This window comes from Microcebus murinus, chromosome 21 (genome assembly GCF_040939455.1).
Source record: "Microcebus murinus isolate Inina chromosome 21, M.murinus_Inina_mat1.0, whole genome shotgun sequence".
NCBI lineage: Eukaryota > Metazoa > Chordata > Mammalia > Primates > Cheirogaleidae > Microcebus > Microcebus murinus.
The window spans coordinates 41,270,654-41,290,664 of NC_134124.1; the positions used below are offsets into that span (position 1 = coordinate 41,270,654).

Sequence of the window (20,011 nt, forward strand, 5' to 3'; positions counted from 1 at the left end):
GGCTGTGGGAACCGACACGCTGGAGGAAACCTTGAGAGTCTGAGAGGGGAGGCAGTTGCAGAAGAAGGCCGGGATGTCATTTTGAGGGAGTTGTGACCAGAACTCGTCCCGTTGATTTTGGCGTTCTATGGGCTACACGTAGGAATCTTTGGTGGTGGCACCGGATGTTGGGGGATGCACAGTCACACCCAGACGTGCTCGACAGGCCTCCTTTTACTTTTCTTTTCGGAGTCATTTTTTTTTAAACAAAATGCCTCTTGGCCCGGCGTGCTGGCTCACGCCTGTAATCCTAGCACTCTGGGAGGCCGAGGTGGGCGGATTGCTCGAGGTCAGGAGTTCGAAACCAGCCTGAGCAAGAGCGAGACCCCATCTCTACTATAAATAGAAAGAAATTCATTGGCCAACTAATATATATCTATACAAAAAAAAAAATTAGCCGGGCATGGTGGCGCATGCCTGTAGTCCCAGCTACTTGGGAGGCTGAGGCAGCAGGATTGCTTGAGCCCAGGAGATTGAGGTTGCTGTGAGCTAGGCTGACGCCATGGCACTCACTCTAGCCAGGGCAACAAAGCGAGACTCTGTCTCCAAAAAAAAAAAAATGCCTCTTACCTCCCCATTATTGCATTTCCTTTTCTCTCTCTTTTCAAGCAGATTATGGGAGTACAAGTATTAAGGTTCCATGTATTGCCCGTGCCCCCCTCCCCCCTGTTGTCTTATTTATCTCTCATGCTTTAGCAGCGTATGGTGGGGGTACCAATGTTAAGGTCGGGTACATTGCCCTCTCCCCGCCTGCCCCCTCTGGTCAGAGCTTCAAGTGCGCCCATCCCCCAGTCGGTGCGCACCCACCCCATTCCTCATGGGTGTGTATGCCCATCCCCTCCCCCCACCCGCCCGACCCCCACCCGATGAAGGTGATTCCTCTACGTCCACTCAGGTGTCCGTGGGTTCCTACCAATTTGCCGGTGAGCACGCGCACGTGGTGCTCCTGTGTCCATTCTTGGGATACTTGGCTTACTGGAACGGGTTCCAGCTCCGGCCAGGAGAACACGAGAGGTGCCCTCTCACCGCCGTTTCTCATAGCCGAATAGCACTCCGTGGTGTCCACGCGCCACATTTTATGAATCCACTCGTGGATCGATGGGCACTCGGGTCGCTTCCACATCTTTGCAATGGTGAATTGTGCCGCCACAGACACCCGAGCGCAGGTGTCTTCTGCGTAGGCTGCGGGCCTGGCTCTTCTGAATGCCGCTAGCTCGGGACCCACGGGTGAACCTGGTCAGGGTACTTGCTCTAAGGAGCAGACTCTGATCCGGGCGGGCTACCGGTGTTTCTGTTTGCTCGTTTCTTTCTTCCATTTCGGGAAAGGCTTCCTTACTGGGTGTGGAAATCTCCTATGCCTTTCCTCGCCTCTTCTGTCAGCTTTAAAATTCTCTTTCAGTTGCCACCCTCACAAACGTCTCAGGAACGTCTTCACGGTGCCTTCGTTAGTGAAATGACCCTCAATGAAGCTGGAACCAAATCTCTAATCGCCCATTTTTAGCAAGTCCACAGCCCAGGGTGGTTGGGGTCCAATCCAGCCCCGGCCAGGCCCAGGCCCCTTGGACTGGGCCACAGGAGGACACAGAGTAGGGTCCCGGCCCCCACGGCAGCGGGTGCCGGCAGTTCTGCAAGGGCTTGGGGGGTTTCCACAGGTAGGAGATGGAGGGGACTGATGTCTTCAGCGCCCCCAAACCACCCCACCCATGGCACACATCCCGAGAGACGCCCCTACACTCGCTCCCCTCCCCTATGCGCTGTGCCCCGGCCCCGGTCCGGGGCGGATAGGCGGCAGCCCACACGCAGGGCGGGGGCGCAGCTGAAAGGGGTTGTGCTGGAGGGCGGCCCCTGGGGCCAAAGGCGACCGCCCGCGCATGCGCAGTCAGCAGCGGCGCACTGGGGTTGGGGGCGGGTAGGTGAGGGAGGCGAGGCCAGGAGAGGAGGGCGGCTGGAGGTCTCCACCTTGGCGGGTCCAGCCGTGGAGGCTGGAGGCGCATCTGGTGTGTGTCCGTGTGTGTGTGTGTGTGTGTGTGTGTGTGTGTGTGTGTGTGTGTGTGAAGACAGCCCCCCACCCCGCCGAGCCCACCACGCCCCGCACCCCAGCCCCGTGGAGACCTCGGGACCCGGCCAGCGAACTCAACCAGCCCGGCCCGGCCCCGAGTGGGTCAGCGCCGGCGCGGGGCCTGGGGCGGGAGGAGGCGCGGGGAAGCGCAGAGACGCTCGGCTTCTTGAGCCGGGCTGGGGCGCCCTCCGCCGTCTAGGGCCACACCACCCTGAACGCGCCCGATCTCGTCTGATCTCGGAAGCCAAGCAGGCTCGGGCCTGGTTAGTACTTGGATGGGAGACCGCCTGGGAATACCGGGTGCCGTAGGCTTGTATCTTATTTTATTTTTTTTTTTTTTGCCTCTTGTTCTGTCCCCATTCGGAGAGCGCGGCGGCAGTCTGGGGGGCGGGGGGTCACCCCCACCCTCAGCGCCCGCCACGGTGCCTGGCGCCCCAGCCCGCTCCGTGGGGCCTCCTCTTGCCCCAAGCCGCAGCACCGCCGCCACGAGGCAGCAGGCGTGGCACCTGGACTGTCGGGCCTCAGACCAAGGGTCTGGGCTGTGGGAACCGACACGCTGGAGGAAACCTTGAGAGTCTGAGAGGGGAGGCAGTTGCAGAAGAAGGCCGGGATGTCATTTTGAGGGAGTTGTGACCAGAACTCGTCCCGTTGATTTTGGCGTTCTATGGGCTACACGTAGGAATCTTTGGTGGTGGCACCGGATGTTGGGGGATGCACAGTCACACCCAGACGTGCTCGACAGGCCTCCTTTTACTTTTCTTTTCGGAGTCATTTTTTTTTAAACAAAATGCCTCTTGGCCCGGCGTGCTGGCTCACGCCTGTAATCCTAGCACTCTGGGAGGCCGAGGTGGGCGGATTGCTCGAGGTCAGGAGTTCGAAACCAGCCTGAGCAAGAGCGAGACCCCATCTCTACTATAAATAGAAAGAAATTCATTGGCCAACTAATATATATCTATACAAAAAAAAAAATTAGCCGGGCATGGTGGCGCATGCCTGTAGTCCCAGCTACTTGGGAGGCTGAGGCAGCAGGATTGCTTGAGCCCAGGAGATTGAGGTTGCTGTGAGCTAGGCTGACGCCATGGCACTCACTCTAGCCAGGGCAACAAAGCGAGACTCTGTCTCCAAAAAAAAAAAATGCCTCTTACCTCCCCATTATTGCATTTCCTTTTCTCTCTCTTTTCAAGCAGATTATGGGAGTACAAGTATTAAGGTTCCATGTATTGCCCGTGCCCCCCTCCCCCCTGTTGTCTTATTTATCTCTCATGCTTTAGCAGCGTATGGTGGGGGTACCAATGTTAAGGTCGGGTACATTGCCCTCTCCCCGCCTGCCCCCTCTGGTCAGAGCTTCAAGTGCGCCCATCCCCCAGTCGGTGCGCACCCACCCCATTCCTCATGGGTGTGTATGCCCATCCCCTCCCCCCACCCGCCCGACCCCCACCCGATGAAGGTGATTCCTCTACGTCCACTCAGGTGTCCGTGGGTTCCTACCAATTTGCCGGTGAGCACGCGCACGTGGTGCTCCTGTGTCCATTCTTGGGATACTTGGCTTACTGGAACGGGTTCCAGCTCCGGCCAGGAGAACACGAGAGGTGCCCTCTCACCGCCGTTTCTCATAGCCGAATAGCACTCCGTGGTGTCCACGCGCCACATTTTATGAATCCACTCGTGGATCGATGGGCACTCGGGTCGCTTCCACATCTTTGCAATGGTGAATTGTGCCGCCACAGACACCCGAGCGCAGGTGTCTTCTGCGTAGGCTGCGGGCCTGGCTCTTCTGAATGCCGCTAGCTCGGGACCCACGGGTGAACCTGGTCAGGGTACTTGCTCTAAGGAGCAGACTCTGATCCGGGCGGGCTACCGGTGTTTCTGTTTGCTCGTTTCTTTCTTCCATTTCGGGAAAGGCTTCCTTACTGGGTGTGGAAATCTCCTATGCCTTTCCTCGCCTCTTCTGTCAGCTTTAAAATTCTCTTTCAGTTGCCACCCTCACAAACGTCTCAGGAACGTCTTCACGGTGCCTTCGTTAGTGAAATGACCCTCAATGAAGCTGGAACCAAATCTCTAATCGCCCATTTTTAGCAAGTCCACAGCCCAGGGTGGTTGGGGTCCAATCCAGCCCCGGCCAGGCCCAGGCCCCTTGGACTGGGCCACAGGAGGACACAGAGTAGGGTCCCGGCCCCCACGGCAGCGGGTGCCGGCAGTTCTGCAAGGGCTTGGGGGGTTTCCACAGGTAGGAGATGGAGGGGACTGATGTCTTCAGCGCCCCCAAACCACCCCACCCATGGCACACATCCCGAGAGACGCCCCTACACTCGCTCCCCTCCCCTATGCGCTGTGCCCCGGCCCCGGTCCGGGGCGGATAGGCGGCAGCCCACACGCAGGGCGGGGGCGCAGCTGAAAGGGGTTGTGCTGGAGGGCGGCCCCTGGGGCCAAAGGCGACCGCCCGCGCATGCGCAGTCAGCAGCGGCGCACTGGGGTTGGGGGCGGGTAGGTGAGGGAGGCGAGGCCAGGAGAGGAGGGCGGCTGGAGGTCTCCACCTTGGCGGGTCCAGCCGTGGAGGCTGGAGGCGCATCTGGTGTGTGTTCGTGTGTGTGTGTGTGTGAAGACAGCCCCCCACCCCGCCGAGCCCACCACGCCCCGCACCCCAGCCCCGTGGAGACCTCGGGACCCGGCCAGCGAACTCAACCAGCCCGGCCCGGCCCCGAGTGGGTCAGCGCCGGCGCGGGGCCTGGGGCGGGAGGAGGCGCGGGGAAGCGCAGAGACGCTCGGCTTCTTGAGCCGGGCTGGGGCGCCCTCCGCCGTCTAGGGCCACACCACCCTGAACGCGCCCGATCTCGTCTGATCTCGGAAGCCAAGCAGGCTCGGGCCTGGTTAGTACTTGGATGGGAGACCGCCTGGGAATACCGGGTGCCGTAGGCTTGTATCTTATTTTATTTTTTTTTTTTTTGCCTCTTGTTCTGTCCCCATTCGGAGAGCGCGGCGGCAGTCTGGGGGGCGGGGGGTCACCCCCACCCTCAGCGCCCGCCACGGTGCCTGGCGCCCCAGCCCGCTCCGTGGGGCCTCCTCTTGCCCCAAGCCGCAGCACCGCCGCCACGAGGCAGCAGGCGTGGCACCTGGACTGTCGGGCCTCAGACCAAGGGTCTGGGCTGTGGGAACCGACACGCTGGAGGAAACCTTGAGAGTCTGAGAGGGGAGGCAGTTGCAGAAGAAGGCCGGGATGTCATTTTGAGGGAGTTGTGACCAGAACTCGTCCCGTTGATTTTGGCGTTCTATGGGCTACACGTAGGAATCTTTGGTGGTGGCACCGGATGTTGGGGGATGCACAGTCACACCCAGACGTGCTCGACAGGCCTCCTTTTACTTTTCTTTTCGGAGTCATTTTTTTTTAAACAAAATGCCTCTTGGCCCGGCGTGCTGGCTCACGCCTGTAATCCTAGCACTCTGGGAGGCCGAGGTGGGCGGATTGCTCGAGGTCAGGAGTTCGAAACCAGCCTGAGCAAGAGCGAGACCCCATCTCTACTATAAATAGAAAGAAATTCATTGGCCAACTAATATATATCTATACAAAAAAAAAAATTAGCCGGGCATGGTGGCGCATGCCTGTAGTCCCAGCTACTTGGGAGGCTGAGGCAGCAGGATTGCTTGAGCCCAGGAGATTGAGGTTGCTGTGAGCTAGGCTGACGCCATGGCACTCACTCTAGCCAGGGCAACAAAGCGAGACTCTGTCTCCAAAAAAAAAAAAATGCCTCTTACCTCCCCATTATTGCATTTCCTTTTCTCTCTCTTTTCAAGCAGATTATGGGAGTACAAGTATTAAGGTTCCATGTATTGCCCGTGCCCCCCTCCCCCCTGTTGTCTTATTTATCTCTCATGCTTTAGCAGCGTATGGTGGGGGTACCAATGTTAAGGTCGGGTACATTGCCCTCTCCCCGCCTGCCCCCTCTGGTCAGAGCTTCAAGTGCGCCCATCCCCCAGTCGGTGCGCACCCACCCCATTCCTCATGGGTGTGTATGCCCATCCCCTCCCCCCACCCGCCCGACCCCCACCCGATGAAGGTGATTCCTCTACGTCCACTCAGGTGTCCGTGGGTTCCTACCAATTTGCCGGTGAGCACGCGCACGTGGTGCTCCTGTGTCCATTCTTGGGATACTTGGCTTACTGGAACGGGTTCCAGCTCCGGCCAGGAGAACACGAGAGGTGCCCTCTCACCGCCGTTTCTCATAGCCGAATAGCACTCCGTGGTGTCCACGCGCCACATTTTATGAATCCACTCGTGGATCGATGGGCACTCGGGTCGCTTCCACATCTTTGCAATGGTGAATTGTGCCGCCACAGACACCCGAGCGCAGGTGTCTTCTGCGTAGGCTGCGGGCCTGGCTCTTCTGAATGCCGCTAGCTCGGGACCCACGGGTGAACCTGGTCAGGGTACTTGCTCTAAGGAGCAGACTCTGATCCGGGCGGGCTACCGGTGTTTCTGTTTGCTCGTTTCTTTCTTCCATTTCGGGAAAGGCTTCCTTACTGGGTGTGGAAATCTCCTATGCCTTTCCTCGCCTCTTCTGTCAGCTTTAAAATTCTCTTTCAGTTGCCACCCTCACAAACGTCTCAGGAACGTCTTCACGGTGCCTTCGTTAGTGAAATGACCCTCAATGAAGCTGGAACCAAATCTCTAATCGCCCATTTTTAGCAAGTCCACAGCCCAGGGTGGTTGGGGTCCAATCCAGCCCCGGCCAGGCCCAGGCCCCTTGGACTGGGCCACAGGAGGACACAGAGTAGGGTCCCGGCCCCCACGGCAGCGGGTGCCGGCAGTTCTGCAAGGGCTTGGGGGGTTTCCACAGGTAGGAGATGGAGGGGACTGATGTCTTCAGCGCCCCCAAACCACCCCACCCATGGCACACATCCCGAGAGACGCCCCTACACTCGCTCCCCTCCCCTATGCGCTGTGCCCCGGCCCCGGTCCGGGGCGGATAGGCGGCAGCCCACACGCAGGGCGGGGGCGCAGCTGAAAGGGGTTGTGCTGGAGGGCGGCCCCTGGGGCCAAAGGCGACCGCCCGCGCATGCGCAGTCAGCAGCGGCGCACTGGGGTTGGGGGCGGGTAGGTGAGGGAGGCGAGGCCAGGAGAGGAGGGCGGCTGGAGGTCTCCACCTTGGCGGGTCCAGCCGTGGAGGCTGGAGGCGCATCTGGTGTGTGTTCGTGTGTGTGTGTGTGTGAAGACAGCCCCCCACCCCGCCGAGCCCACCACGCCCCGCACCCCAGCCCCGTGGAGACCTCGGGACCCGGCCAGCGAACTCAACCAGCCCGGCCCGGCCCCGAGTGGGTCAGCGCCGGCGCGGGGCCTGGGGCGGGAGGAGGCGCGGGGAAGCGCAGAGACGCTCGGCTTCTTGAGCCGGGCTGGGGCGCCCTCCGCCGTCTAGGGCCACACCACCCTGAACGCGCCCGATCTCGTCTGATCTCGGAAGCCAAGCAGGCTCGGGCCTGGTTAGTACTTGGATGGGAGACCGCCTGGGAATACCGGGTGCCGTAGGCTTGTATCTTATTTTATTTTTTTTTTTTTTGCCTCTTGTTCTGTCCCCATTCGGAGAGCGCGGCGGCAGTCTGGGGGGCGGGGGGTCACCCCCACCCTCAGCGCCCGCCACGGTGCCTGGCGCCCCAGCCCGCTCCGTGGGGCCTCCTCTTGCCCCAAGCCGCAGCACCGCCGCCACGAGGCAGCAGGCGTGGCACCTGGACTGTCGGGCCTCAGACCAAGGGTCTGGGCTGTGGGAACCGACACGCTGGAGGAAACCTTGAGAGTCTGAGAGGGGAGGCAGTTGCAGAAGAAGGCCGGGATGTCATTTTGAGGGAGTTGTGACCAGAACTCGTCCCGTTGATTTTGGCGTTCTATGGGCTACACGTAGGAATCTTTGGTGGTGGCACCGGATGTTGGGGGATGCACAGTCACACCCAGACGTGCTCGACAGGCCTCCTTTTACTTTTCTTTTCGGAGTCATTTTTTTTTAAACAAAATGCCTCTTGGCCCGGCGTGCTGGCTCACGCCTGTAATCCTAGCACTCTGGGAGGCCGAGGTGGGCGGATTGCTCGAGGTCAGGAGTTCGAAACCAGCCTGAGCAAGAGCGAGACCCCATCTCTACTATAAATAGAAAGAAATTCATTGGCCAACTAATATATATCTATACAAAAAAAAAATTAGCCGGGCATGGTGGCGCATGCCTGTAGTCCCAGCTACTTGGGAGGCTGAGGCAGCAGGATTGCTTGAGCCCAGGAGATTGAGGTTGCTGTGAGCTAGGCTGACGCCATGGCACTCACTCTAGCCAGGGCAACAAAGCGAGACTCTGTCTCCAAAAAAAAAAATGCCTCTTACCTCCCCATTATTGCATTTCCTTTTCTCTCTCTTTTCAAGCAGATTATGGGAGTACAAGTATTAAGGTTCCATGTATTGCCCGTGCCCCCCTCCCCCCTGTTGTCTTATTTATCTCTCATGCTTTAGCAGCGTATGGTGGGGGTACCAATGTTAAGGTCAGGTACATTGCCCTCTCCCCGCCTCCCCCCTCTGGTCAGAGCTTCAAGTGCGCCCATCCCCCAGTCGGTGCGCACCCACCCCATTCCTCATGGGTGTGTATGCCCATCCCCTCCCCCCACCCGCCCGACCCCCACCCGATGAAGGTGATTCCTCTACGTCCACTCAGGTGTCCGTGGGTTCCTACCAATTTGCCGGTGAGCACGCGCACGTGGTGCTCCTGTGTCCATTCTTGGGATACTTGGCTTACTGGAACGGGTTCCAGCTCCGGCCAGGAGAACACGAGAGGTGCCCTCTCACCGCCGTTTCTCATAGCCGAATAGCACTCCGTGGTGTCCACGCGCCACATTTTATGAATCCACTCGTGGATCGATGGGCACTCGGGTCGCTTCCACATCTTTGCAATGGCGAATTGTGCCGCCACAGACATCCGAGCGCAGGTGTCTTCTGCGTAGGCTGCGGGCCTGGCTCTTCTGAATGCCGCTAGCTCGGGACCCACGGGTGAACCTGGTCAGGGTACTTGCTCTAAGGAGCAGACTCTGATCCGGGCGGGCTACCGGTGTTTCTGTTTGCTCGTTTCTTTCTTCCATTTCGGGAAAGGCTTCCTTACTGGGTGTGGAAATCTCCTATGCCTTTCCTCGCCTCTTCTGTCAGCTTTAAAATTCTCTTTCAGTTGCCACCCTCACAAACGTCTCAGGAACGTCTTCACGGTGCCTTCGTTAGTGAAATGACCCTCAATGAAGCTGGAACCAAATCTCTAATCGCCCATTTTTAGCAAGTCCACAGCCCAGGGTGGTTGGGGTCCAATCCAGCCCCGGCCAGGCCCAGGCCCCTTGGACTGGGCCACAGGAGGACACAGAGTAGGGTCCCGGCCCCCACGGCAGCGGGTGCCGGCAGTTCTGCAAGGGCTTGGGGGGTTTCCACAGGTAGGAGATGGAGGGGACTGATGTCTTCAGCGCCCCCAAACCACCCCACCCATGGCACACATCCCGAGAGACGCCCCTACACTCGCTCCCCTCCCCTATGCGCTGTGCCCCGGCCCCGGTCCCGGGCGGATAGGCGGCAGCCCACACGCAGGGCGGGGGCGCAGCTGAAAGGGGTTGTGCTGGAGGGCGGCCCCTGGGGCCAAAGGCGACCGCCCGCGCATGCGCAGTCAGCAGCGGCGCACTGGGGTTGGGGGCGGGTAGGTGAGGGAGGCGAGGCCAGGAGAGGAGGGCGGCTGGAGGTCTCCACCTTGGCGGGTCCAGCCGTGGAGGCTGGAGGCGCATCTGGTGTGTGTCCGTGTGTGTGTGTGTGTGTGTGTGTGTGTGTGTGTGTGTGTGTGTGTGTGTGAAGACAGCCCCCCACCCCGCCGAGCCCACCACGCCCCGCACCCCAGCCCCGTGGAGACCTCGGGACCCGGCCAGCGAACTCAACCAGCCCGGCCCGGCCCCGAGTGGGTCAGCGCCGGCGCGGGGCCTGGGGCGGGAGGAGGCACGGGGAAGCGCAGAGACGCTCGGCTTCTTGAGCCGGGCTGGGGCGCCCTCCGCCGTCTAGGGCCACACCACCCTGAACGCGCCCGATCTCGTCTGATCTCGGAAGCCAAGCAGGCTCGGGCCTGGTTAGTACTTGGATGGGAGACCGCCTGGGAATACCGGGTGCCGTAGGCTTGTATCTTATTTTATTTTTTTTTTTTTTGCCTCTTGTTCAGTCCCCATTCGGAGAGCGCGGCGGCAGTCTGGGGGGCGGGGGGTCACCCCCACCCTCAGCGCCCGCCACGGTGCCTGGCGCCCCAGCCCGCTCCGTGGGGCCTCCTCTTGCCCCAAGCCGCAGCACCGCCGCCACGAGGCAGCAGGCGTGGCACCTGGACTGTCGGGCCTCAGACCAAGGGTCTGGGCTGTGGGAACCGACACGCTGGAGGAAACCTTGAGAGTCTGAGAGGGGAGGCAGTTGCAGTAGAAGGCCGGGATGTCATTTTGAGGGAGTTGTGACCAGAACTCGTCCCGTTGATTTTGGCGTTCTATGGGCTACACGTAGGAATCTTTGGTGGTGGCACCGGATGTTGGGGGATGCACAGTCACACCCAGACGTGCTCGACAGGCCTCCTTTTACTTTTCTTTTCGGAGTCATTTTTTTTTAAACAAAATGCCTCTTGGCCCGGCGTGCTGGCTCACGCCTGTAATCCTAGCACTCTGGGAGGCCGAGGTGGGCGGATTGCTCGAGGTCAGGAGTTCGAAACCAGCCTGAGCAAGAGCGAGACCCCATCTCTACTATAAATAGAAAGAAATTCATTGGCCAACTAATATATATCTATACAAAAAAAAAAATTAGCCGGGCATGGTGGCGCATGCCTGTAGTCCCAGCTACTTGGGAGGCTGAGGCAGCAGGATTGCTTGAGCCCAGGAGATTGAGGTTGCTGTGAGCTAGGCTGACGCCATGGCACTCACTCTAGCCAGGGCAACAAAGCGAGACTCTGTCTCCAAAAAAAAAAAAATGCCTCTTACCTCCCCATTATTGCATTTCCTTTTCTCTCTCTTTTCAAGCAGATTATGGGAGTACAAGTATTAAGGTTCCATGTATTGCCCGTGCCCCCCTCCCCCCTGTTGTCTTATTTATCTCTCATGCTTTAGCAGCGTATGGTGGGGGTACCAATGTTAAGGTCGGGTACATTGCCCTCTCCCCGCCTGCCCCCTCTGGTCAGAGCTTCAAGTGCGCCCATCCCCCAGTCGGTGCGCACCCACCCCATTCCTCATGGGTGTGTATGCCCATCCCCTCCCCCCACCCGCCCGACCCCCACCCGATGAAGGTGATTCCTCTACGTCCACTCAGGTGTCCGTGGGTTCCTACCAATTTGCCGGTGAGCACGCGCACGTGGTGCTCCTGTGTCCATTCTTGGGATACTTGGCTTACTGGAACGGGTTCCAGCTCCGGCCAGGAGAACACGAGAGGTGCCCTCTCACCGCCGTTTCTCATAGCCGAATAGCACTCCGTGGTGTCCACGCGCCACATTTTATGAATCCACTCGTGGATCGATGGGCACTCGGGTCGCTTCCACATCTTTGCAATGGTGAATTGTGCCGCCACAGACACCCGAGCGCAGGTGTCTTCTGCGTAGGCTGCGGGCCTGGCTCTTCTGAATGCCGCTAGCTCGGGACCCACGGGTGAACCTGGTCAGGGTACTTGCTCTAAGGAGCAGACTCTGATCCGGGCGGGCTACCGGTGTTTCTGTTTGCTCGTTTCTTTCTTCCATTTCGGGAAAGGCTTCCTTACTGGGTGTGGAAATCTCCTATGCCTTTCCTCGCCTCTTCTGTCAGCTTTAAAATTCTCTTTCAGTTGCCACCCTCACAAACGTCTCAGGAACGTCTTCACGGTGCCTTCGTTAGTGAAATGACCCTCAATGAAGCTGGAACCAAATCTCTAATCGCCCATTTTTAGCAAGTCCACAGCCCAGGGTGGTTGGGGTCCAATCCAGCCCCGGCCAGGCCCAGGCCCCTTGGACTGGGCCACAGGAGGACACAGAGTAGGGTCCCGGCCCCCACGGCAGCGGGTGCCGGCAGTTCTGCAAGGGCTTGGGGGGTTTCCACAGGTAGGAGATGGAGGGGACTGATGTCTTCAGCGCCCCCAAACCACCCCACCCATGGCACACATCCCGAGAGACGCCCCTACACTCGCTCCCCTCCCCTATGCGCTGTGCCCCGGCCCCGGTCCGGGGCGGATAGGCGGCAGCCCACACGCAGGTCGGGGGCGCAGCTGAAAGGGGTTGTGCTGGAGGGCGGCCCCTGGGGCCAAAGGCGACCGCCCGCGCATGCGCAGTCAGCAGCGGCGCACTGGGGTTGGGGGCGGGTAGGTGAGGGAGGCGAGGCCAGGAGAGGAGGGCGGCTGGAGGTCTCCACCTTGGCGGGTCCAGCCGTGGAGGCTGGAGGCGCATCTGGTGTGTGTTCGTGTGTGTGTGTGTGTGAAGACAGCCCCCCACCCCGCCGAGCCCACCACGCCCCGCACCCCAGCCCCGTGGAGACCTCGGGACCCGGCCAGCGAACTCAACCAGCCCGGCCCGGCCCCGAGTGGGTCAGCGCCGGCGCGGGGCCTGGGGCGGGAGGAGGTGCGGGGAAGCGCAGAGACGCTCGGCTTCTTGAGCCGGGCTGGGGCGCCCTCCGCCGTCTAGGGCCACACCACCCTGAACGCGCCCGATCTCGTCTGATCTCGGAAGCCAAGCAGGCTCGGGCCTGGTTAGTACTTGGATGGGAGACCGCCTGGGAATACCGGGTGCCGTAGGCTTGTATCTTATTTTATTTTTTTTTTTTTTGCCTCTTGTTCTGTCCCCATTCGGAGAGCGCGGCGGCAGTCTGGGGGGCGGGGGGTCACCCCCACCCTCAGCGCCCGCCACGGTGCCTGGCGCCCCAGCCCGCTCCGTGGGGCCTCCTCTTGCCCCAAGCCGCAGCACCGCCGCCACGAGGCAGCAGGCGTGGCACCTGGACTGTCGGGCCTCAGACCAAGGGTCTGGGCTGTGGGAACCGACACGCTGGAGGAAACCTTGAGAGTCTGAGAGGGGAGGCAGTTGCAGAAGAAGGCCGGGATGTCATTTTGAGGGAGTTGTGACCAGAACTCGTCCCGTTGATTTTGGCGTTCTATGGGCTACACGTAGGAATCTTTGGTGGTGGCACCGGATGTTGGGGGATGCACAGTCACACCCAGACGTGCTCGACAGGCCTCCTTTTACTTTTCTTTTCGGAGTCATTTTTTTTTAAACAAAATGCCTCTTGGCCCGGCGTGCTGGCTCACGCCTGTAATCCTAGCACTCTGGGAGGCCGAGGTGGGCGGATTGCTCGAGGTCAGGAGTTCGAAACCAGCCTGAGCAAGAGCGAGACCCCATCTCTACTATAAATAGAAAGAAATTCATTGGCCAACTAATATATATCTATACAAAAAAAAAATTAGCCGGGCATGGTGGCGCATGCCTGTAGTCCCAGCTACTTGGGAGGCTGAGGCAGCAGGATTGCTTGAGCCCAGGAGATTGAGGTTGCTGTGAGCTAGGCTGACGCCATGGCACTCACTCTAGCCAGGGCAACAAAGCGAGACTCTGTCTCCAAAAAAAAAAAAATGCCTCTTACCTCCCCATTATTGCATTTCCTTTTCTCTCTCTTTTCAAGCAGATTATGGGAGTACAAGTATTAAGGTTCCATGTATTGCCCGTGCCCCCCTCCCCCCTGTTGTCTTATTTATCTCTCATGCTTTAGCAGCGTATGGTGGGGGTACCAATGTTAAGGTCGGGTACATTGCCCTCTCCCCGCCTGCCCCCTCTGGTCAGAGCTTCAAGTGCGCCCATCCCCCAGTCGGTGCGCACCCACCCCATTCCTCATGGGTGTGTATGCCCATCCCCTCCCCCCACCCGCCCGACCCCCACCCGATGAAGGTGATTCCTCTACGTCCACTCAGGTGTCCGTGGGTTCCTACCAATTTGCCGGTGAGCACGCGCACGTGGTGCTCCTGTGTCCATTCTTGGGATACTTGGCTTACTGGAACGGGTTCCAGCTCCGGCCAGGAGAACACGAGAGGTGCCCTCTCACCGCCGTTTCTCATAGCCGAATAGCACTCCGTGGTGTCCACGCGCCACATTTTATGAATCCACTCGTGGATCGATGGGCACTCGGGTCGCTTCCACATCTTTGCAATGGTGAATTGTGCCGCCACAGACACCCGAGCGCAGGTGTCTTCTGCGTAGGCTGCGGGCCTGGCTCTTCTGAATGCCGCTAGCTCGGGACCCACGGGTGAACCTGGTCAGGGTACTTGCTCTAAGGAGCAGACTCTGATCCGGGCGGGCTACCGGTGTTTCTGTTTGCTCGTTTCTTTCTTCCATTTCGGGAAAGGCTTCCTTACTGGGTGTGGAAATCTCCTATGCCTTTCCTCGCCTCTTCTGTCAGCTTTAAAATTCTCTTTCAGTTGCCACCCTCACAAACGTCTCAGGAACGTCTTCACGGTGCCTTCGTTAGTGAAATGACCCTCAATGAAGCTGGAACCAAATCTCTAATCGCCCATTTTTAGCAAGTCCACAGCCCAGGGTGGTTGGGGTCCAATCCAGCCCCGGCCAGGCCCAGGCCCCTTGGACTGGGCCACAGGAGGACACAGAGTAGGGTCCCGGCCCCCACGGCAGCGGGTGCCGGCAGTTCTGCAAGGGCTTGGGGGGTTTCCACAGGTAGGAGATGGAGGGGACTGATGTCTTCAGCGCCCCCAAACCACCCCACCCATGGCACACATCCCGAGAGACGCCCCTACACTCGCTCCCCTCCCCTATGCGCTGTGCCCCGGCCCCGGTCCCGGGCGGATAGGCGGCAGCCCACACGCAGGGCGGGGGCGCAGCTGAAAGGGGTTGTGCTGGAGGGCGGCCCCTGGGGCCAAAGGCGACCGCCCGCGCATGCGCAGTCAGCAGCGGCGCACTGGGGTTGGGGGCGGGTAGGTGAGGGAGGCGAGGCCAGGAGAGGAGGGCGGCTGGAGGTCTCCACCTTGGCGGGTCCAGCCGTGGAGGCTGGAGGCGCATCTGGTGTGTGTTCGTGTGTGTGTGTGTGTGAAGACAGCCCCCCACCCCGCCGAGCCCACCACGCCCCGCACCCCAGCCCCGTGGAGACCTCGGGACCCGGCCAGCGAACTCAACCAGCCCGGCCCGGCCCCGAGTGGGTCAGCGCCGGCGCGGGGCCTGGGGCGGGAGGAGGCGCGGGGAAGCGCAGAGACGCTCGGCTTCTTGAGCCGGGCTGGGGCGCCCTCCGCCGTCTAGGGCCACACCACCCTGAACGCGCCCGATCTCGTCTGATCTCGGAAGCCAAGCAGGCTCGGGCCTGGTTAGTACTTGGATGGGAGACCGCCTGGGAATACCGGGTGCCGTAGGCTTGTATCTTATTTTATTTTTTTTTTTTTTGCCTCTTGTTCTGTCCCCATTCGGAGAGCGCGGCGGCAGTCTGGGGGGCGGGGGGTCACCCCCACCCTCAGCGCCCGCCACGGTGCCTGGCGCCCCAGCCCGCTCCGTGGGGCCTCCTCTTGCCCCAAGCCGCAGCACCGCCGCCACGAGGCAGCAGGCGTGGCACCTGGACTGTCGGGCCTCAGACCAAGGGTCTGGGCTGTGGGAACCGACACGCTGGAGGAAACCTTGAGAGTCTGAGAGGGGAGGCAGTTGCAGAAGAAGGCCGGGATGTCATTTTGAGGGAGTTGTGACCAGAACTCGTCCCGTTGATTTTGGCGTTCTATGGGCTACACGTAGGAATCTTTGGTGGTGGCACCGGATGTTGGGGGATGCACAGTCACACCCAGACGTGCTCGACAGGCCTCCTTTTACTTTTCTTTTCGGAGTCATTTTTTTTAAACAAAATGCCTCTTGGCCCGGCGTGCTGGCTCACGCCTGTAATCCTAGCACTCTGGGAGGCCGAGGTGGGCGGATTGCTCGAGGTCAGGAGTTCGAAACCAGCCTGAGCAAGAGCGAGACCCCATCTCTACTATAAATAGAAAGAAATTCATTGGCCAACTAATATATATCTATACAAAAAAAAAAATTAGCCGGGCATGGTGGCGCATGCCTGTAGTCCCAGCTACTTGGGAGGCTGAGGCAGCAGGATTGCTTGAGCCCAGGAGATTGAGGTTGCTGTGAGCTAGGCTGACGCCATGGCACTCACTCTAGCCAGGGCAACAAAGCGAGACTCTGTCTCCAAAAAAAAAAAATGCCTCTTACCTCCCCATTATTGCATTTCCTTTTCTCTCTCTTTTCAAGCAGATTATGGGAGTACAAGTATTAAGGTTCCATGTATTGCCCGTGCCCCCCTCCCCCCTGTTGTCTTATTTATCTCTCATGCTTTAGCAGCGTATGGTGGGGGTACCAATGTTAAGGTCGGGTACATTGCCCTCTCCCCGCCTGCCCCCTCTGGTCAGAGCTTCAAGTGCGCCCATCCCCCAGTCGGTGCGCACCCACCCCATTCCTCATGGGTGTGTATGCCCATCCCCTCCCCCCACCCGCCCGACCCCCACCCGATGAAGGTGATTCCTCTACGTCCACTCAGGTGTCCGTGGGTTCCTACCAATTTGCCGGTGAGCACGCGCACGTGGTGCTCCTGTGTCCATTCTTGGGATACTTGGCTTACTGGAACGGGTTCCAGCTCCGGCCAGGAGAACACGAGAGGTGCCCTCTCACCGCCGTTTCTCATAGCCGAATAGCACTCCGTGGTGTCCACGCGCCACATTTTATGAATCCACTCGTGGATCGATGGGCACTCGGGTCGCTTCCACATCTTTGCAATGGTGAATTGTGCCGCCACAGACACCCGAGCGCAGGTGTCTTCTGCGTAGGCTGCGGGCCTGGCTCTTCTGAATGCCGCTAGCTCGGGACCCACGGGTGAACCTGGTCAGGGTACTTGCTCTAAGGAGCAGACTCTGATCCGGGCGGGCTACCGGTGTTTCTGTTTGCTCGTTTCTTTCTTCCATTTCGGGAAAGGCTTCCTTACTGGGTGTGGAAATCTCCTATGCCTTTCCTCGCCTCTTCTGTCAGCTTTAAAATTCTCTTTCAGTTGCCACCCTCACAAACGTCTCAGGAACGTCTTCACGGTGCCTTCGTTAGTGAAATGACCCTCAATGAAGCTGGAACCAAATCTCTAATCGCCCATTTTTAGCAAGTCCACAGCCCAGGGTGGTTGGGGTCCAATCCAGCCCCGGCCAGGCCCAGGCCCCTTGGACTGGGCCACAGGAGGACACAGAGTAGGGTCCCGGCCCCCACGGCAGCGGGTGCCGGCAGTTCTGCAAGGGCTTGGGGGGTTTCCACAGGTAGGAGATGGAGGGGACTGATGTCTTCAGCGCCCCCAAACCACCCCACCCATGGCACACATCCCGAGAGACGCCCCTACACTCGCTCCCCTCCCCTATGCGCTGTGCCCCGGCCCCGGTCCGGGGCGGATAGGCGGCAGCCCACACGCAGGGCGGGGGCGCAGCTGAAAGGGGTTGTGCTGGAGGGCGGCCCCTGGGGCCAAAGGCGACCGCCCGCGCATGCGCAGTCAGCAGCGGCGCACTGGGGTTGGGGGCGGGTAGGTGAGGGAGGCGAGGCCAGGAGAGGAGGGCGGCTGGAGGTCTCCACCTTGGCGGGTCCAGCCGTGGAGGCTGGAGGCGCATCTGGTGTGTGTCCGTGTGTGTGTGTGTGTGTGTGTGTGTGTGTGTGTGTGTGTGTGTGTGTGTGTGAAGACAGCCCCCCACCCCGCCGAGCCCACCACGCCCCGCACCCCAGCCCCGTGGAGACCTCGGGACCCGGCCAGCGAACTCAACCAGCCCGGCCCGGCCCCGAGTGGGTCAGCGCCGGCGCGGGGCCTGGGGCGGGAGGAGGCGCGGGGAAGCGCAGAGACGCTCGGCTTCTTGAGCCGGGCTGGGGCGCCCTCCGCCGTCTAGGGCCACACCACCCTGAACGCGCCCGATCTCGTCTGATCTCGGAAGCCAAGCAGGCTCGGGCCTGGTTAGTACTTGGATGGGAGACCGCCTGGGAATACCGGGTGCCGTAGGCTTGTATCTTATTTTATTTTTTTTTTTTTTGCCTCTTGTTCTGTCCCCATTCGGAGAGCGCGGCGGCAGTCTGGGGGGCGGGGGGTCACCCCCACCCTCAGCGCCCGCCACGGTGCCTGGCGCCCCAGCCCGCTCCGTGGGGCCTCCTCTTGCCCCAAGCCGCAGCACCGCCGCCACGAGGCAGCAGGCGTGGCACCTGGACTGTCGGGCCTCAGACCAAGGGTCTGGGCTGTGGGAACCGACACGCTGGAGGAAACCTTGAGAGTCTGAGAGGGGAGGCAGTTGCAGAAGAAGGCCGGGATGTCATTTTGAGGGAGTTGTGACCAGAACTCGTCCCGTTGATTTTGGCGTTCTATGGGCTACACGTAGGAATCTTTGGTGGTGGCACCGGATGTTGGGGGATGCACAGTCACACCCAGACGTGCTCGACAGGCCTCCTTTTACTTTTCTTTTCGGAGTCATTTTTTTTTAAACAAAATGCCTCTTGGCCCGGCGTGCTGGCTCACGCCTGTAATCCTAGCACTCTGGGAGGCCGAGGTGGGCGGATTGCTCGAGGTCAGGAGTTCGAAACCAGCCTGAGCAAGAGCGAGACCCCATCTCTACTATAAATAGAAAGAAATTCATTGGCCAACTAATATATATCTATACAAAAAAAAAAATTAGCCGGGCATGGTGGCGCATGCCTGTAGTCCCAGCTACTTGGGAGGCTGAGGCAGCAGGATTGCTTGAGCCCAGGAGATTGAGGTTGCTGTGAGCTAGGCTGACGCCATGGCACTCACTCTAGCCAGGGCAACAAAGCGAGACTCTGTCTCCAAAAAAAAAAAAATGCCTCTTACCTCCCCATTATTGCATTTCCTTTTCTCTCTCTTTTCAAGCAGATTATGGGAGTACAAGTATTAAGGTTCCATGTATTGCCCGTGCCCCCCTCCCCCCTGTTGTCTTATTTATCTCTCATGCTTTAGCAGCGTATGGTGGGGGTACCAATGTTAAGGTCGGGTACATTGCCCTCTCCCCGCCTGCCCCCTCTGGTCAGAGCTTCAAGTGCGCCCATCCCCCAGTCGGTGCGCACCCACCCCATTCCTCATGGGTGTGTATGCCCATCCCCTCCCCCCACCCGCCCGACCCCCACCCGATGAAGGTGATTCCTCTACGTCCACTCAGGTGTCCGTGGGTTCCTACCAATTTGCCGGTGAGCACGCGCACGTGGTGCTCCTGTGTCCATTCTTGGGATACTTGGCTTACTGGAACGGGTTCCAGCTCCGGCCAGGAGAACACGAGAGGTGCCCTCTCACCGCCGTTTCTCATAGCCGAATAGCACTCCGTGGTGTCCACGCGCCACATTTTATGAATCCACTCGTGGATCGATGGGCACTCGGGTCGCTTCCACATCTTTGCAATGGTGAATTGTGCCGCCACAGACACCCGAGCGCAGGTGTCTTCTGCGTAGGCTGCGGGCCTGGCTCTTCTGAATGCCGCTAGCTCGGGACCCACGGGTGAACCTGGTCAGGGTACTTGCTCTAAGGAGCAGACTCTGATCCGGGCGGGCTACCGGTGTTTCTGTTTGCTCGTTTCTTTCTTCCATTTCGGGAAAGGCTTCCTTACTGGGTGTGGAAATCTCCTATGCCTTTCCTCGCCTCTTCTGTCAGCTTTAAAATTCTCTTTCAGTTGCCACCCTCACAAACGTCTCAGGAACGTCTTCACGGTGCCTTCGTTAGTGAAATGACCCTCAATGAAGCTGGAACCAAATCTCTAATCGCCCATTTTTAGCAAGTCCACAGCCCAGGGTGGTTGGGGTCCAATCCAGCCCCGGCCAGGCCCAGGCCCCTTGGACTGGGCCACAGGAGGACACAGAGTAGGGTCCCGGCCCCCACGGCAGCGGGTGCCGGCAGTTCTGCAAGGGCTTGGGGGGT

The 20,011-nt window shown here is 59.8% G+C and overlaps 7 non-coding genes across 7 annotated transcripts; all 7 read left to right on the plus strand.

Annotated features, from left to right (window-relative positions):
* The first annotated feature begins 2,291 nt into the window (after positions 1 to 2,291).
* Positions 2,292 to 2,410, plus strand: LOC142863146 (5S ribosomal RNA). Its single transcript, XR_012914040.1, has one exon. It is a non-coding gene; the product is annotated as a 5S ribosomal RNA (ribosomal RNA).
* A 2,485-nt stretch (positions 2,411 to 4,895) lies between these two features.
* On the plus strand, positions 4,896 to 5,014 carry LOC142863147 (5S ribosomal RNA). The gene has a single exon (XR_012914041.1). It is a non-coding gene; the product is annotated as a 5S ribosomal RNA (ribosomal RNA).
* A 2,486-nt stretch (positions 5,015 to 7,500) lies between these two features.
* On the plus strand, positions 7,501 to 7,619 carry LOC142863148 (5S ribosomal RNA). The gene has a single exon (XR_012914042.1). It is a non-coding gene; the product is annotated as a 5S ribosomal RNA (ribosomal RNA).
* Positions 7,620 to 10,136: 2,517 nt separating this feature from the next.
* Positions 10,137 to 10,255, plus strand: LOC142863149 (5S ribosomal RNA). The gene has a single exon (XR_012914043.1). It is a non-coding gene; the product is annotated as a 5S ribosomal RNA (ribosomal RNA).
* A 2,486-nt stretch (positions 10,256 to 12,741) lies between these two features.
* Positions 12,742 to 12,860, plus strand: LOC142863150 (5S ribosomal RNA). The gene has a single exon (XR_012914044.1). It is a non-coding gene; the product is annotated as a 5S ribosomal RNA (ribosomal RNA).
* Positions 12,861 to 15,345: 2,485 nt separating this feature from the next.
* LOC142863151 (5S ribosomal RNA) lies at positions 15,346 to 15,464 on the plus strand. Its single transcript, XR_012914045.1, has one exon. It is a non-coding gene; the product is annotated as a 5S ribosomal RNA (ribosomal RNA).
* A 2,520-nt stretch (positions 15,465 to 17,984) lies between these two features.
* LOC142863152 (5S ribosomal RNA) lies at positions 17,985 to 18,103 on the plus strand. Its single transcript, XR_012914046.1, has one exon. It is a non-coding gene; the product is annotated as a 5S ribosomal RNA (ribosomal RNA).
* Positions 18,104 to 20,011: the final 1,908 nt, after the last annotated feature.